This window comes from Heliangelus exortis, chromosome 1 (assembly GCF_036169615.1).
Source record: "Heliangelus exortis chromosome 1, bHelExo1.hap1, whole genome shotgun sequence".
Classification (NCBI taxonomy): domain Eukaryota; kingdom Metazoa; phylum Chordata; class Aves; order Apodiformes; family Trochilidae; genus Heliangelus; species Heliangelus exortis.
Genome location: NC_092422.1, coordinates 31,003,666 through 31,023,133, shown reverse-complemented (window position 1 = coordinate 31,023,133; position 19,468 = coordinate 31,003,666).

The window sequence follows — 19,468 nt, the reverse complement described above, 5'->3', positions numbered from 1 at the left end:
CCTGCAATTCTCCTTATATCATTAGTTTCTCCTATCATGAGACATAGTTACCTTAAATGTGCACCTAAAGCCAGCCAGATTTTACCTTTATTGGTATCTTTGCTTTCCTTCCCCTTAGGAAAAAGAAATAAAAAATCCAGCAGTATCAGCGGTTCAGTCTGCATCTTTGGGATGATTTTTCTCCCACATAAATTTCTACAATTAAGATAACTGATGCCAAGTTATTGGAATTTGCTGCCTGTTGTTTTTTGGGTTTTCCTTTTTTTCATTTGTGATTAAGTGGCTCAAATCCACAGGACAGGCCCTGGGTGTTTCGGGCTGCTTTGTCATGGATGTGGATGGAGGGGACAAGAACATGAGCCAAAACAGGGGGCAATCTGGACTGGAAAATATTTAAATATTTTAAATGTCAGCTCCGATTTAGTATTTATTTCATATGACTCACAAGTCATTTCTGGAGTCTATAGGCTTGTGTTTAGGACTAAAGCAAGCTTTTCTCCCAGTGATGGATGGACCATCTGCCTCTCTTCCCCAGTTCTCACAGCTGGGTGGATAAATAAGAAGGAGCCATTCAGCTAACCTCAGCATCTGCCAATTGTGCTTTATGAGTGACCTTTCAAAAACTTCCTTCTTCTTGCCTAAAAATAAATATCACATTTCCAAGCTGAAGAGGCAGACTTCCCTATGCATTTTGAATAGCATCTTTGTTCGGGAAGTTCTCTTGGCTCCTGTGTAACTAAAGCCTGACAATGAAAAAAAAGGTGTTTTAAATTGGTGCTGAGTATTGGCTGATACTCAGAATTGCTGAGCTTTTGTGTTATATTTTACTCTGTCCAGTTCTGGGCCCCCCAGTTCAGGAAGGATATCGAGGTCCTGGAGCAGGTCCAAAGGAGGGCAACCAGGCTGGTGAAGGGACTTGAGCACAGATCCTATGAGGAGAGGCTGAGGGAGCTGGGGCTGTTCAGCCTGGAGAAGAGGAGGCTCAGGGGAGACCTCATCACTCTCTACAACTCCCTGAAAGGACGGGGTAGCCAGGGGGGGGTTGGTCTCTTTTCCCAGGCAACTCTCAGCAAGACAAGAGGGCACGGTCTCAAGTTGTGCCAGGGGAGGTTTAGGTTGGACATTAGAAAGAATTTCTTTACGGAGAGGGTGATCAGACATTGGAATGGGCTGCCCAGGGAAGTGGTGGATTCTCCGTCCCTGGAGATATTTAAAAAGAGACTGGATGTGGCACTCAGTGCCATGGGCTGGGAACTGCAGCGGGAGTGGATCAAGGGTTGGACTTGATGATCTCTGAGGTCCCTTCCAACCCAGCCAATTCTATGATTCTATGATGTGCCACCATGAGCACTTCATGAAATGGAGGGGAAGGAGAATAAAAACATTCAAACATTTCTGGAGACATTACACCAGCTATTTTTTTTTTTTTTTTAAATGTTGGAATTTTCACTCTCTTCCTAACCATTTCACTGTAAGGACACACCTTGGCTTTGAGAAAAAAAAATTCAAGCAGCTCTTATTTCTTAGGCTTCTTCTTTTTCCACTCAGGGGTGAGAAATTGGTGTGGTGATTCTGATATCCAAAATGGGTAACAAGCTCTGTCTAGATGGATCGAGTTCCTCAAGGAAATCTCTTCCTTTTGTCTCCATTGTATCTTTTGACACTTGTAAGAAATACTTTCAAGATAACTATTAATTTGTATTGGCTTTTGTGAGGGCCAAGTGGCAAGATGATGGACCTGTCAGCCTTGTAAATGTAGGCTTGTTATCAAGAAGGAACAGTGCTATGTGAGAGCAATTTGTGGTTGCACACTGACCAAGCTAAAGGAGAAGACAGGAAAACCAAACTCTCCTATATTCACTCAGACAAGGGCTGGGCCTCTCATTTTGCCTGTTCTTTGGCTTTTCTCCAACTGCTGTGTTGTCAAACTTGCATCTTCCCCATACTCAGACTGATATCATAGGGATTTGCGTGGAAACTGATGCCCTCAGCTCATCTCAGTGCCAGAATTACAACAGTCTCTTGTTCCTAATGGAAAAAAAGATGTAAAAATCTCCAGATGTCCTCAGTTCGCATGTTGTGCTGTGATTTCCCAGCCTATCTGCAGAGCTCAGTTTGATGCTTTCGTTTCATGAAAGTAGAGGAGAAATAACAAAAATACCCCTACATATTTATCTAGGATGTGTGTGGATATGTGTTCATCAGGTCAGTGATTTTTTGGTGCTTCCATTTGCAGTCCCCATGGGACCTCTGCAGCCTGGAAGAACCCATCCTCTTTTGGGATGTGTGAGAAACAGACTCCAGGGTGCTTGGTTATCCCTGTGGGCAGCAAAGATGCTTTGGGACCCTAAAGCAGCTGCTGCTGTGTCAAGCTCCCTGCAGACTGAGACACTAATGGCTGATAATTTTTGCTAAAGTTGTTAGGTACAGGGTCCAGCCCTTTTTGGGGTTAACTTCTTAGTTTAAAAGAAGCTTAACCCCAAAATCTACCAGCTGAAATAAACTATTCCTCCTCTTCTAGTAGTAGGTAAAGGGAGGTTCAGGAAACAGTAGGAGTCATAGAATGGAAACCCACTGAGAGCCTTGTGCCCTTTGGCGTGGGTACCCTCAGTTTGTACCATCAAATGAGGGCTGGCAGATACAGTTCCTGAATCACGCTCAAATATGCTGATTGAATGAATTTCTAACAGAATAGATAGAATTACTAATAGTGGCACTCACCCAGAGGGAAGAAACCACTGGATAGGCCACGTACATCTGCCCTTTCTAAGAATGCTTTGTTTCTGGCCTGAGTTTTGGGAAAAATAAACTACTTTTAACAGAATCTTGCACAAACAACACCCAAGTGTTGACAGAGAGCTGTTGCTAAAAAGCAAGACTGAATCTACATGTCTTCCCAGCTTACTTCTTCAGAAACCAAGATGCAGTCCAAGCTGAGAACCATTCCGTGTGACGTTCCTGCCTGATGCAATTTGGAGGAGCCGATGCAGGAATGTGCACTGGAGAGCCAGCTCAATGAAAACCAAGCCCTACTTTAGCAGTGGATTACATCTAAGCCACAGTAATTTCATCCTTTAAAGGCTTGGCTTCAGATACTTTTTTCCAATTCAGCTCACTACTTGCTTTAGCCAGAGCTGAGAAAGCTGCTGACTCTGTGCTGTGAAACCTCAGTGACCTGGATGAGGAGCTGATGGGACTTAGTTCCAGTGTTGTGCTTGAAGTCATTGACTGTTGTGTGGAGATGTTCAAAAGACCCTGAGATCCTATGTCCATCCCCATGTGAGACCCTGTCCTGGCAGTCCCCACCAGCAACCCCAGTCAGGGGAACATTGGTAGTTTGAAATAATAAGCTTCAAATGGGCCCTTTTCCTGGGCAAGTAAGCTTGAGTGGATTGTTTCTCACCCTACATTTCCACAGGAATTCTCTCTTAATAAAACATGAAGAAGTAGACCCTTCAATAAACCCTTCAATTACAATTTTTTTTTTTTTTTTCTGAAATCATAGAATCATAGAATCATAGAATCCTAAGGGTTGGAAGGGACCTCGAAAGATCATCTAGTCCAACCCCCCCTGCCAGAGCAGGGCCACCTAGAGTACATCACATAGGAACGTGTCCAGGTGGGTTTTGAATGTCTCCAGGGAAGGAGACTCCACAACCCCCCTGGGCAGCCTGTTCCAGGGCTCCGTCACCCTTACAGTAAAAAAATTCTTTCTGATATTCAACTTGAACCTCCTATGCTCCAACTTACACCCATTACCCCTTGTCCTATCACTGGTCACCACTGAGAAAAGCCTAACTCCATCTCCCTGACACTCACCCCTTACATATTTGAAAACATTGATGAGGTCACCCCTCAGTCTCCTTTTCTCCAAACTAAAGAGACCCAGCTCCCTCAGCCTTTCCTCATAAGGGAGATGCTCCACTCCCTTAATCATCTTAGTAGCTCTTGCAGCCTTGACAACTAGGAATTCATAGAATGACAGAATGGTTTGAGTAGGAAGGGACCTTAAAGATCATGTAATTCCAACTCCTTGCCATGGGCAGGAACACCTCTCACTAGACCAGGTTGCTCCAAGCCCCATCCAACCTGGCCTTCAACACTTCCAGGGATGAGGCATCCACAGCCTCCTCGGGCAACCTGCTCAGGTGTCACAGCACCCTTCACACTGAAGAATTTCTTCCTAGAATGTTTCAGTAAAAGAAAATAGATAGTTTTGAGGTGTGTGTTGGGAGCCATCCTGCTTTTTACTTGGTGGTGCTAAAGTTGCCCAAATCTGGAGCTTTTCAGCCTTTTGGTTTGCAGGGGGTGTGGGAAGGGACAGTGGGTAAATGACTGCAGCTTTCTCTTTGCCTCCATCCTAGTGTGAAAGGGTACTCTGAGGACTCTGTCCCCTCCATGGGGATACCCCTAGCAGGCACTCCAGGTCTATTTTCACATGTCAAAATTAGGGACAGAAAAGTCAGATGTATTTACTCAAGCACACGTAGCTGTTTTTCTGCCTTTCTTGGGAGATGTCTGCTTTCCATTCACTTCACCCCCCTCCTCCTGCAGCCTTCCCCCTGGCATCTACTCCTCTTCCTTTCCCCTCCTTCTCTCCCCTGATGAATTCCTCTGGCTACCAGGATTGGGGCTGACAGGAATCCTGTGTCCAGAGGGATTTTCCTCAGCAGCTGTGGTGAGCCAGGGTGGTGCAGTCTGGGTCTCCTCCAGGCCCTTGACTCACTGTAGGGGGGAGTGGAGGGTGACCATGGGCTTATGAGGGATGCTGAGATGCTCCAGATTGACCTCCAGGATCCTTTCCACCTCCTTCCCATCTGATCTGGGGTTTTAGGATTCAGAGAGGAGGAAGGGCTCTCCGAAAGGGGCTGGGGCTTCAGACAGACACCATCACACCCCGGCACTGTGCTTCCCACCTTTCCTGTTTGAGAAAGGTTGTGTGAATATTTGTCACTGCCTGGTTGGCTGTGCAGGGTTGCTTTGGCATGACTAAGGAGTGACTGAATTTGCTTGAAATAAGATGCCTTGCAAGCAAGCATCCTTCTTCCAGAAAGAGGTGACTCACTGGACATGTGCCTCCTCCCTTTTTGGGTGCAGCCCCCAGCTGCCATTCCCTTCAGAGCCCTTTTTTTTTTTTTTTTTTGTTTTCTTTCCCTCAAAAAGCATGTGGTGACGTTGCAAAGCAGATTTCAAAACGCCAGGACAAATTCTGCTCCCATAAAGTTCATGTGGGCCAAGCTGCTTCTCAGTCCCCTGCCAACCACATCCAAGTTCTCCATTTTGGACTGGGTTCATTGCCCTTCAGTAGCAATAAGACTCAAGCAAGCTGGAATCTTTGAGGTCATGCCCAGCCAGGCAGGAGCAAACACATTGTGGTAGACAATAAGAAATCTGGAGAGAATTTTAGAAGGATATTAAAACATTTAATAATGACAAAGAGGCTCGAAACTTTGTCAGGAATAGCTCCCAGTCCTGCCACTGGAGTGCTGTTAGGTAGGAAAGGTCAAATAGGAAACCACTGAGACACAGCCACTTAGACAAAAATCCTGTTATCTCTCAGAATGGTGCCTCTGATTCACTCAGGTTAAACAGTCATCTGTTTTTGTCTGCCTTCCTTAGACATGAACATTTTAGGAAGCTAAAGCTATGACAAGTATTCAAAACACACCAATTAGACTCCAACCTGGTTTCAGAGAAGACATCAGAAATTATTATTCTTTTCTTTGCCTTCTGGCTCCTGTTGTGTTTTTAAAACTTTCCTAGAAACCAGAAGAGCCAGAATTCACTGAAAAAGAAGAGGGAAATGTCACCTAATTTGTTCTCCAAACAGACTGTCATGATCCCTGAATAAAAACTGAGCTTCAGAATTACTAAGGGAAGGGGAGAAAAGTGTTTATCCAGTTATGATTTGGGTTAAGCCTGGTGTCTGTGGCATTGCCAGGTGCTCTCTGTGCCACTGCCTTATTGACATTGATGGGGGAGACAGGATGCTTTCTGAAATGCTGTTAAACCAGGTATGAATTTCTCTATTTGCTCTCTTCTAGCCTGAGATTTAATGAACCAGTCAGTAAGTAATTCTGGACTTCAGATAAACTCTTTGCTTTTGCCTTTGGCCCCTGGAGCAGATGTTGTGACAGCTCCTGAGGTCCCTAATGAGCAGTGACAGCTACGTAGGGATGTGGTGAGCAATGACAGTCATACAGCTATTTCCAGAGATTTTTGTAGCCCTTTTGTAGCTTTTTCACAGCATTCTAAGCCAGTTCTCACCTTCCTTCCCCTCAAATATTCCTCAGTGATGAGGCACTAGTTTTGGCCTCAGGTGCTTTAGCTCAGACATTAGGAAGACATTAATTCCTGTGAGGGTGATGGGACACTGGGACACATTACCCAGGGAGGTTGTGGATGTCCCCTCCCTGGAAGTGTTCAAGGCCAGGTTGGATGGAGTCTTGAGCAACCTGGTCTGGTGGGAGGTGTCCCTGCTTATGGCAGGGGACTTGGAATTAGATGATCTGTAAGGTCCCTTCCAACCCAAAACATTTTATGATGATTCTATGCTGCAAACCATATGCAGGCCCTTCTTGCATTCACCATAAATACAAACCAGTGTCCCTCACAAGCTTCCTAGGTCAGTAGCTGCACTGTCATCTCTCACAAAAACCCAGATATATTCAGCAAATAAGAGAAAGCTACAACTTTGTTTTGCTGTGATTTCTTCCAATGCAAAGGGACACAAAGTGTGGGTAAGCAAATTTGTGTTGAGCTGGGGCAACCCAAGAGCTCAACATCTCTGCAGATCTCACCTTGAAAAGCCTTAACTGAAGCTGTCAGTGAAGTTTCACAGCTCTTTCCAAACGTGGAAATGTAAAATGTCCTTCTGTGAGTCCTTTTCTGTGCATTTCTTCCTGATGTGACCAGCACTCAAGGAAGGGTATTGCCAGAGGTGATTTCACCTGCAAAGGTAGAGCCTGAAGCAGCTCTTTGGTAGAAGAAAGATCTGAACTGGGGGAGAGGGAGAAATGGTCTGCTGATGGGTAAAAACTTGGTGGTAAAATTATTGTTTTTTCCCATTTTTTACAGGCAGAAGCAGCTGACAAATTCATCCTGTCTGTGCTTTTTTGTGTGGCATTACAAAATTAGAAAGTTGTTATTCCATGAACTTGAAAAATAGAAACTGAAGTGCCATAAATAGAGTTGGGCTCTTTGAAGCCACAAAGAGAGGGCTGTTCTGATGGGAGATGTCAGGCCTGGGAACATGGGTTTCCTTTGTTTGTAAGCTATTATGCAGCAGCTGGCATCATTTGAAGACATCTCCCAGATTTGCTTGTGCTATTAACTTGGGATGAAGAGGAAATAGCAACAGGCCATGAGCAGGGGCCAAGAGAGATCCAAGTCCTCCCACCCATCAGTCCCAATGGGGCAATGGTCTTCTAAGGAGATTTGTGATTGAGTGAAGAATAGGTCTGCAAGTAAAAGTCGGAGGGAGCAAATTATCTGAGCTCCTTCAAGAGCTTCAGAGGCATAAAAAAAATCCCATTTCTTTCTCTTAGGTTGTATGGTTCCATCTCCAATGTACTTGTCACCTTTGCCTGTTGGTTTTGCACTGGGGATGGTGGCAGCTGAACACAATGACACCCACCTGTGGGTTGTCAGCCCCTCCTGAAAACAGCATTTTAGTGCCCTGTTTGAGTTGTTGGGCTGAAAATGCTGCTGAGAAATCAGCAGGCACTGATGGTGTTAGTGCTGAGCATGGCTGAAATCCTCCCCTGGTTATACCCTGTGACAGGGAGGGCAAATCACGGGCAACTTTTGTTGGATGCAGTTCCCCAAAGATGTCACTTAATAAAAGATGATTAAACTGGGCCCAAACACACATGAGAGAGCTGTTGAAGCCCATTGTATTTTATCTGGTGCAAACTCAACAGATTCTTTGGGGAACTGAGACCCAGCTCTATATCCCAATCTGCTTTTTGGATGGAGGATGTTTTGGCTTGAAACTTGGAGCTGCTTTGGACAGCTTTGAAACTTGGACCCTTGCTGTCCATGCTTCGTGCAGCCCCTGCTTGGCTTTCAGTATTGGACACCAGGAAAATCATTAAACCCCACTGACCTTCAAAAGAGCTTGAAACTAACCCCTAACAAATACAGAGTAAGGTGGCTCTGGAGGCTTTTGTCTCATGTATTGCATGTGGGATAAAAGCACAAGAGATGCTTATAAATGGGAACTTTATTACACTTCATTAAAGGACTCACAGGAGCAAGGACTGTGCCCTCACCCCCCCTAGGTGAACTGCTGCAATAAAAAGTGGTTTTTAAACTAGGCCACAGAAAGAAGGCTTGAACCCTGTCAGTGTTTTTATTATATAGGTGTGCACAGAAATGTTTTCTTAACTAATGAACACAGAGGGAGGTGGTTAAATGGTTTCAGGTGCCTGTGAGCCTCTGGGTATTGCACTGTTTAATTGCTCACTCAGTTTTTAGTCTATGAATGGTGCAGGAATAAGTGACCCACGGAGCCAAGCTTGAGGATAGACAAGCAAAATGCAACAGGATTAGGCACAGTTTATCCACCAAGCAGTAGCCAAGATCTAGGGGGGAGAAAAAAAAAAAAAAGACCTGCCAAAATCATCAACTGAAGAAAGTAATTCAAGAAGGAGCTGGGCAGGCTTCCAGAGGTTCAGGGTATGAGGTAAAGCCATTAACAGGCATTTTGGTTTTAAGATAATAAGAGATTGGTTAGCAATTGGGATTTCCTGGACTGCTGGGTCTTAGGAAATGTCAGAAACACAGCTGTGGATGGGAGGTCAGGGGGGAAGTGGGTGCAGGGGCTTCTCTGTGCCCACCCCCAGGCTCCTCTGCCCCAGTGCCCACCCAGTTCCCTGCAGGAGGAGATGCTTGGCAGGGGTGTCTGCTCCCCCCTTTGGGCTGTCCTGCCTGCCCACTTGGCAGCCATGGGGCAATGGTTGGTGGTCTGCACCCAGAGGAGGATGAGGTTACCTCCAAGGGAGGTTCTTTTGTGTCTTTTTGTCATGTTCCCTATTCTTCCAGTTATTTGAACAAAGGACGTGGTTCTTTTCAGGGACAAAACTCATGAAACCCAGATGGTGACCACAAGAGCACAGCTGGGTGCCTGCTTGCAAATTGTAACTTCTGGGGCTTCAACGCCATCCTCCATCCTTGCATTTGAAGGAGTTGGAGAGAATTTTTTTTATTTTAAGTGTGTTCTGACAGGATTGTCCTAAAAAGATAGAGGAAAGCATAAAGCCACTCACTGTGGGGTCTAAGTCTGGGCAAACCCAGAGACAGGTTAGGCTGTGCTGGCACCCTGCTGAAGAACCATCAGTACCCTGGATGATGGATTAATCAGATTATTTAGCTCCTTATTTGTCTGTGCCCTTAGATGCCTCCTGCTTCTCTGTACCCTGGGGGCTGAAGCTGACTCCCAGATCTGACCCAAAATGCTGCCATCCTGCTGCCCTTTTGTGCCTTGTGACCTCTGAGTGATGGGAGCCAACATGTTGGCCATGCCTACCAGGAAAGTGAAAATATCCCCTCAAAATCCTCTGACTGATCTCTTCTTGCTCACTTTTTTAAAATTTTTTTTTAATTTTTTTTAATATGCATGAAGCATACATAGCATAAATTAACAGAGCCTGTCAGCCTAAATGAAGCAAGTTGTCTTTAGGTGAGCAAATAAGATGGAGCTGGACCTTTCCTAAAACACTTTGTTAAAATTAGGTTGTGCCAAAACTGGTTGCACAAGGGTTAATGTGATCACAGGATGTCTCTTTGCTTTAAGTTTTTTCCATAGGCAAATGATCATTACAAATCTCTTGGTGTGCTTTGCAGTAATCACCAAGAGATTGAATAAATAGTAATAAACCAACTTGCTTTCCAGAAAAATAAGGTTAAACCACCCTACCAGCTGTGTCTTCACAAATACCACAGCATCTGAACTGAAAATAAATGATATTGAAACCCCAGGTATGTGTAATGGAACTACTAATTTTATGCCTGGGGGTAAAATTTCTCTCTTTTCCTCCCTGAGGAGTCTGCTTCACCTTGGTACCTTCCAGTGTTAACAAGGATCCAGGACTGATGCAAAGATGTTGGAAGTTCCAGTTACCAGAAAGGGATATTCAAATATTAAAACACTTGTATGCACCGGCCCATGTTATCCAGAACTGCTACAATCATGGGTTTTTTTGCAAGAAACTTAATTCTTGGGCTGGAACAGTCCTCCTATGAAGACAGCCTGAGGCAGGTGGAGCATGGAGAAGAGAAGGCTCTGGGAAGAGCTTACAGCATCCTTCCAGTACCTGAAGGAGGTTACAGGAAAGCTGGGGAGGGACTTCTCACAGGAATGTGTAGTGACAGAATAAGGGGGGATGGTTTATAAACTGGAAGGGGGTGGATTTAGATTAGATATTAGGAATAAATTCTTTAGTGTGGGTGTGGTGAGACACCAGAGTTGTGGCTGCCTCATCATTGGAAGTGTCCAAGGCAAGGCTGGATGGGGCTTTGAGCAACCTGGTCTGGTGGGAGGTGTCCCTGACCATGGCAGGGGACTTGGAATTAGATGATCTTTCAGGTCCCTTCCAACCCAAACACCTTAATGCCCTCTGAGAAAGCCCTTTTATTTCATTTTTCCCACTCTTTCCTATACAAGGCCTGACTACCTTACAGGTGCTTGGAAGTGTCCTGGTGAACCCCCCCTGGTGTGGGCAAGGATGGCTGCTTAGCATCCAAGGGAAGATATCCCAAACAACAAGGTTAAAACCAGCAAATTCTCACTTGCACTGATCCTAACCAAGCAGGAGATGAAAATTAGGAAGAAAGGGCATCTGATGTAAGGTATACACTAAAGCAGTGGAGGACAACATTAGTAGCTACATCACATGGGTAGTTCAAGCTGGGTGGAAAGATGATGGCAACCACTACTGGGACATGGAAATCCAAGCTTGGATACTGGTCCCTTACAGGGTAGGTCCAGGTCCATCCTTAACTCTGGAGGTTAAGAAATAATTAAGAGTCAAGCGAGTGACACCTACCTAGTTCCAGGCAGAGTGTGAAACCCAAGCAATTCAAAGGGAAATTTTTTTTTATTATTATTATTATGATTTTTTAATCCATGTAGTGTTGGATTCCTGTTTTGAGGAAAAATGACTGAACTCTGACATTCGCTGCCTTGCCAGCCTGTTTCCCACATTCACATATGTCCTTTTCCTAGAAGAAATAATCTAGAGAAACAATGTGCCTTTTGTTCAGAGCAGCTGGTTGAGTGAAATTATGCTGCTCTCAGACACCAGAAACAGCTTCCTGACCTTTTGGGTTGCCCTCTTCCATCATCTCCAGTTAGGTTGGGCTTTGCAGGCTATGAGGTGACAGACAGGATGCCCCAGACCCTCTGGAGAAGTACATTTGGACTCTGGAGCAGGCTCCAAGCAGGTTTCAGCTAAAAAGCACAGGAAATGCTGCCCTGCAAGGCTCAAGGGAGAGGGCACCTGGGGAGGAGCTGCCAGGTGGGATGAGGAGGCACAAAGGGTAGAGTCTGGCACCTACTTGCTCTCCACAGCACTCGAGAGGATTAAACAGAGGTGGCAAAGAGCTCTCTTAGGGTCTCTTCTCTCTCAGTCTCTGCCTGGACACATATTCTTGGCCACTTTCTTTTTTTTCCACCCCTCAGCTTGGCTTTGAATCATTTCCTGTCTCTTTCTTGCACCTATTTCTGCTCTCACTTCTTTTACCAAAATGACCTTTCCTCTCCTGCTCCCCCCCCTTCCCTCTTCATCTGTTTGTGTGATGGTGGTGAAGGGAAGGATCTGGATCTTTTGACTTTTTTGTTTGTTTGTCTTGGTTTTATTTTTGTTTTGGTTTTGTTTTGAGAATTGTTCCTCCTTTCTTTTTTTTTTTTTTTCCACCCTGCAAATCACAGTACTGGGCCACATCAATGAGGGAGCTTTCAGAAAGCTTCTGAAAACCACATTCTGACTACAGTTTCTGTAAAGGATTTTATGGCAGGTGTGCTGTGTGGAACATGCAAGTAAGGTCTCAAAAAAGCTGACGTGATAGCTGGGTATAAGGGTCAAGCTTAGGCTGCAGATGCTTAGTGTAGGTTTCTGGCTTGCTTTAGCAAATCACTGGTAAAATCTTTCAGCCAGACTGATTGGATGGTGCTGAGAAAGGAATGAGGGGGTCTCATTTAGGGGACTGGCACATACTGGTGACTGAGATTTAACTTGTGTGGAAAGTAACTGTCCATCTGCCTATCAGTCCTGAACCAGAGAATCATGGAATTTTCAGGGTTGGAAGGGATCTCTAAGATCATCCAGTTCCAACCCCCCTGCCATGGGCAGGGACACCTCCCACTAGATCAGGTTGCTCAGAGCCCTGTCCAGCCTGGCCTTAAAAACTTCCAGGGATGGGGCTTCCACCACCTCTCTGGGCAACCTGTGCCAGTGTCTCACCACCCTCATGGTGAAGAACTTCTTCCCAACATCCAATCTAAATCCCCCCTCCTCTAGTTTGAATCCATTCCCCCCAGTCCTATCACTACCTGACATCCTAAAAAGTCCCTCCCCAGCTTTCCTGTAGCCCCTTCAGATACTGGAAGGCTACAATAAGGTCTCCTCAGAGCCTTCTCCTCTCCAGACTGAATAACCCCAACTCTCTCAGGCTGTCTTCATAACCACCTTAGATATATATTAAATAGAAAAGGATGACTGCAAAAAGAAAAGGCTAATAGGTTTTGACTTGCTTTTTTACAAGAAAAAGCACCAGAATCTCTCAATTGCTTTGTCAGACATTGACCTTCATCTACAGAGATGCTTTGCTTATATTTTGTGATTTCAAGTATTGCATCAATGACATGAGATATTAGTTTTAATGGATACCTTGGCCTTTGACAATATCTAGTGCTTCTCTATGTGGATAATCAATCTATTCATTTGCACATGGATAAAAATCCATACTTGATGAAAAAAGGTTTGCATTACAAAGCTTGTTGATGAGTTTAGAGCTAAAATATCACATGCTAAAAACCTAAATAAAAGAATTTGTACCTCTTGGCATTGGATGCAGAAGCAGCATTAACACCAGCCTGTGTTTGCCTATGGATGCTGCCCCTCAGGTCTTGTTTCCTCAGTGTTGTGGCTCAGCTTTGGTGCTGTCTTAGTCCAAATCTTGTGTACTTCAAGGTTTTTCACTTTCCACCTGTCCAGCCTGCAAAAGACCAGATCCTACAGAGTGTGCTTGGTTTGCTTGGACTATTTTCAGCAGAGAGAGGAGTGATTTGGGGTGGGGGGGTGATGAGGCTTTTTTCTGAGCTGGTGCTAAAGGAGAGGAGAGGTTTGAGTTCTTAAATTCACCATAACAAAGAGTGAAACCTGCTGTTTCATGGACATGGAGACCTTCTCTAGTGAAATGGCAGAATGGGGTGACTTAAAAATGGCAGAATAAGGAAGAAGAGGACTTCCTAAAAAAAAATTGTCTCAGTGGCACATGCAGTGACATCCCCCATTCCATTGCCCCATCCATCTGAGCCTGATCAGTGCTCAGACAAGACCCTTGCAGCAAATCTGCAAAATGACATTGGTGTTCCCCCCTGTCACAAGCTTGGTTGGCAGGAGTGGGAAATTATCTCTGTCCTCTTCAAATGAGAAGATAACACCAGAGGAGAAGGCAGCAATGCCACAGGCTCAGGATGGCCTCCAGCGAGCATGAACCATGAGGTGGGGGCTCCTTTAAGTGTTTGCTTTTCCTAATAAGATCGTTGCCTTCAGATGTCAGCTTACAGCTAGCTGGAAAACCTCCCCACTATGGGCATGCTTGCCTGGTTTGGGCTGCCTGGATGCTCAGCCCCTGGGGAGTCTTTGCTTAAAGATAAATATGGTTCTTAAGCCAGGATCTTATAGTAAATATATTGATGAATGGATGGTCTTCTTTTTCCTCTTGCATCTGTCTTGCTATCCTGGGACCATGTCACATCAAAATGAGTTGTGCCAGAAAACTGAGGCCATGAGGAGGACTGCCCCAGCTGTATCTCTAGGATAATTTTGCTCACTTGGGGCACATCATGTGACTTGTTGCCAAAGTCCTTTTCCCTCACCGTGCCAGCAGAGAAAGAGGACACAGAGTTTCCATGTTTGTTGTTGCCCCTCTGTACAGCAAGGAACACCAAGGGACAGCAGAGAGAAGCGGGGACCTGCAGAATGGTTGCAGATAATTCAGCAGGACAAAAAAAATATATACAGTAATTTTGCTGTATCAAAGTTCCACCACGCTTTCTGCTGCTGACTGCAGAGCTTGCAGGCTTCTCATTAAAATGGACTTTTGGACTTTCCCATGAGCAAGGAGCAGCAAAGTCTTAGGTGGACACAACCTCCAGCTGGGAGAAAGGAGAGGAGCAGCTTGTGGGGTTGGGTGGAAAAGCGTGAGCTGCACAGGGCAGTGAAGATGCCCCGAAAGAAACCTCTGATTCTGGTAAATCTGTCCCTGTTCCACCCTTCCCTGCACTGCCCAAGCAGGAGGAGGGGATGAGGCAATCAATGCTTTAAGGTTCCTCCTTTGCCACCACCAAATATTTGGGGGATGGGCACAGCTCGTGCAGTGTGATGTAAACAGGGTCCTTGCTCTGAGGCTTCTCTGGGAATCGTGGCATGGGAGCATCCCTGCCCCTACCCAGATGCATTTCTTTAAAACAACCCCAAACTGATTAATAATTCTCAATTTGGAAACTACAATAGGTGACCTTAGAGATGTCAAACCAAGCCAAGCTGAAATGCAGATGTTGGTATAGAAGGCATGGAGCATGATTTAGTCATGATGACAGGAAAAAATATCTGGGAAAGCATTCTTCCTATCACTCTCCTGTAAAACACATTTTCCTAACCATGTAATGCTATTTTTGAACTTTCTCCAATCTGCCATCTGCATGTAATATCATCTTACTCAGAGACCCCAGACAGAGAATCTAACATAAAATACTCATTTACTGATTTGAACTGAAAACACTGTTGCTAAGAGCAGATTTTTATCAAGTCCTGATATAAAAAGGACTTTTTTTTTTTTCTTTGTAAGATGTATTTAGTTTATAGGTGCTTGGTGAGTATTTCCACCTTCAGTAAGAGGTTCCAGGGACTTCAAAATTTTGGCTTGTGTTAGAAGGAACTAACCTGTAGGCATTTAGAAAGGAAAAAAAATCAGTATTCAGGGAACATAGATGAGCCCAGTCCCTCTTCCACTGTCTGATAATGTTAACAAGCCCCAGTCCATCCTAAACATGCACCTGGGCTAAGGAAGGAGGGGATTTTTCTGCCTCTTACTGGCACAGATACTTAAGCAGAGTGGTGAAGGTTTGAAGCCACTGGGACCACAGTGGTTCCAATTTGGTGGTGACTGCAGAAGAAGAGATTTTTCTGAGCCCACCTGCCCTGTGTGAGGACAGCTCTGTTCTGTATGGTCCCCGTGGTCGGTCTGGGCCATGATACATCAGCATCTTACTCCTGTTCTCTGAGCTGACCAGGGCTCCTCTGCCAAGCCAGTCCTGGCCTTGGGATGTGGTTTTTATTGTGGGATATTTTATTGCTGAGGCCACATCAGGCAGATCTGCCCAACCCTGCTCCTTCCTCTGCATGTTGCCACCTTTTTGCTCTGCCTGTGCTTGCTCTGGTGCTCAAGAGAAGCCAATTCAGGAAGCCAACCAGGTTGAAAACGACAAATTCATCCTTTTTCCCCCTCCCTGCTCTCTTCCCTTACAGGTGTGTTGGAACCTGGGGGAACTTTTGTGCCAGATTACACCTGGCTGGTAGGGATCTTCAGCATCAGGAACTGGGGTCAGGGTCTGGTTTTCAGCCCTACCTGGCTTTGCATAGCTCAGTCTGTCCCAAACAAAAATTTACATGGTGGCTGAGGAATCCAGGGCCAAAACTGGAGATGCCTTTTGTATTTCCAAGCATCAGTATTCGTACTGTGGTTGGGTTTTTTCCTTGAATAAGTGTAGTGTAGAGGAGACACAATTCTTCCACATGCAGCCTACACCAGGTGTTCAGACTAATGATGCTGTGAGTAACACTATGGCATCTGCTTGGTTTTTTTAAAGTAGATTTTCCTATGCTCATTTATCCTGTCAAAAGTTGTAGAAGTCTTGAAAAAAGTTGTTCCAATTTTATAATGCTGTCCTCACCTTTGAAAAACCCCACTATCACTTTCATCCTGAAGAACGTCAGCTCTTTTTCAAATCTTCCTACACACTCTTATTTCCCAGAAAATGTAGACTTTGAAACATTTGATTCAGCGAGGAAGCTGCTCACATTGTCACAACAATCTCTAAAGCAGCAGCGCTTCTCAAGCAATTTGTTACATGTTTACTTTGGTAACACTGCAGGGTTTTTTAACCTGTTTGAAGACAGAAAAACACAAATAACCTTTTAGTGCTTGTAATACCAGAGAATATTTCAGTTTCCCTCTTTCTGAGGCTTGGTGGAGCAGAGCAGAATGTGCATACTGAGCAAGAAACCACTGACATCAGAGGGTTTGAAATCACTGGGATATTCCAAAATGGTTTGGGCATCAACATCTGTCATTCATTAAATATAATGCCCAGAGCACCATGTATTGTAATTTACCTCGTGTGATGTTCAGGGATCATCAGACACCCATGACATGGGAGAAAATGTGCTCCACACCTCACAGACCATGCAAGATGCTCCCACGTGGTGAGTGCTGCTCCTGTACAGCAGATGCAGGGGCTGGGAGGGGGAAATGTTGACCTTCCTTTCCTAGAAGGTTGATGGTCAGGCCAGAAGAGCCTGTTCACTGTTGACTCTCCCAAGATGCTGGCAGAAAGAACAGTAAATGACAAAATGCAAGCTGTGGATTTCATTTTTTTTTTAAAGATGAGGCCAAAATGGAAGTTTGATCCAGAAGCAAAATTAACTGAGCTGAACAACAACTTCCATTACACTACAGTGGACAAACACAAAAGCTTTATCTACTTACACAAACCCAGTAGCATTTAAAGCACCAACTAAACCCCTTCCCATATAGAGGTTCTGTAACAGAAGTATATTTTCCAGTCAGCAGTGCAGATTTGGTACAGTTGGGAATTTGATTTTTATTTCTCAGTAAATGTTGTTCTTAATTTATTAATAGACACAATAATGTGCAGTAGACAATACAGCACTTTTTTTTTTTTAATCCTCCAAATTATTCTAATACTTGTTTTACAATACTAATAAAAACATCTTAACTATATAACTGCAGAAAACCTCTGGTATTCTTGTACCTCTTATCTGTACTCTCAGGGTCCTTTTATTTTCGTAATTATGTACAATATATACATATGATATATTATATATATGTATTATTTATTATATATATGTATTATATCCATAGACTACATTCTCAAAAGCTGTTATCTGTTTGCTCAAATATTATGCCAGTACATTTGATCAGTAATTAGGACCTTTAGTCTTAATTTTATCAGACCAATGGATAAGTTATAGCATGACACAGGCAATCATGTTTAGCACCTGAAGTAAAGGATGGAAATGGGAAAAAAAAAAAAAAAGTGCTGAAGTCAAACATTATGAGTCCCTTTAAGTTCTTTTGCATCTCATGCTACCCATCACTTTTAAATGCAGTTGTGTGAGGCTGCTCATGATTTTAAATTTGGTTTTGACTAAAATCACACCTGCCTGGGCATTCTGCATATTTTTTGGATGTCAGCTAAATAATAATCCTAATCCTAAATGATTGTGCACTGTTACTAAACAGCTAGTGAGTACGAACACGTTGCATATATAAACAGAGCTAGATCAAAATCTGCATTATAAGAGGTAGGTAAAATCACTACTACTGATGTAATTAGTGCTATCAAAGCATGAGTGATAGGTGAGGACCTGCTTCAACCAGCAGCTCTGCTCATTGACTCAGACCATGACTTTTCAGAAAAACTGATAAGTGTGAAAGTGCCTCAGTGAACTGTGAGGTGAAAAATACCATACCAGGCTTTCAGAGGGAATGAGGATGACACATAACATTTGTGCATGCAACAAAACAAAAGCAGTCACCGGTGCTGCTGTTCAGTTTAACAAAGCCACGTTGATCTTAAGCAAGTCTACCTGGTGGTCTACCTGGACTTCAGCAAGGCCTTCGACACCGTCTCCCACAGCATTCTCCTGAAAAAGCTGTCAGCCCACAGCTTGGACAGGAGAACCCTGTGCTGGGTTAGGAACTGGCTGGAAGGCCGGGCCCAGAGAGTGGTGCTGAATGGTGCTGATCCAGTTGGCGGCCGCTCACCAGTGGTGTCCCCCAGGAATCAGTGTTGGGCCCAGTTCTATTTAATATCTTTATTGACGATTTAGATGAGGGAAATGAGTCCATCATCAGCAAGTTTGCAGATGACACTAAGCTGGGGGGGAGTGTGGATCAGCTGGAAGGCAGGAGGGCTCTGCAGAGGGACCTGGACAGACTGGAGAGTTGGGCTGATTCCAATGGGATGAGGTTCAACAAGGCCAAGTGCCGGGTCCTGCACTTTGGCCACAACAACCCCATGGGGAGCTCCAGGCTGGGCACAGAGTGGCTGAGAGCAGCCAGGCAGAAAGGGACCTGGGAGTCTGGATTGACAGGAAGCTGAACATGAGCCAGCAGTGTGCCCAGGTAGCCAAGAAAGCCAATGGCATCCTGGCCTGTATCAGGAACAGCGTGGCCAACAGGTCCAGGGAAGTGATTCTGCCCCTGTACTCAGCGCTGGTGAGGCCACACCTCGAGTACTGTGTCCAGTTCTGGGCCCCTCAGTTCAGGAAGGAGATTGAGGTGCTGGAGCAGGTCCAAAGGAGGCAACTGGGCTGGTGAAGGAACTCGAGCACAGATCCTATGAGGAGAGGCTGAGGGAGCTGGGGGTGTTGAGGCTGGAGAAGAGGAGGCTCAGGGGAGACCTCATCACTCTCTACAACTCCCTGAAAGGAGGTTGGAGCCAGGGGGGGGTTGGTCTCTTTTCCCAGGCAACTCTCAGCAAGACAAGAGGGCACGGTCTCAAGTTGTGCCAGGGGAGGTTTAGGTTGGACATTAGAAAGAATTTCTTTACTGAGGGTGACCAGACATTGGAATGGGCTGCCCAGGGAAGTGGTGGATTCTCCATCCCTGGAGATATTTGAAAAGAGACTGGATGTGGCACTCAGTGCCATGGGCTGGGAACTGCAGCGGGAGTGGATCAAGGGTTGGACTTGATGATCTCTGAGGTCCCTTCCAACCCAGCCAATTCTATGATTCTACTGAGTAAAAATGGATGTGTATTAAGCAGCTCTGCAAGTCTCAGAAACAGGAAAGAAGAGTGTTTGCTGAATGTCTGAGCAGTGAAATAACAGGGAAAAGCACAGCTGCTGCTTTGATTTCCCTGGGGTAGCGATGGGCATTAAAGCAGGTGAGAGATGCACAGCCTGGGGAAAATTTTACCCTGAATTATCACAAT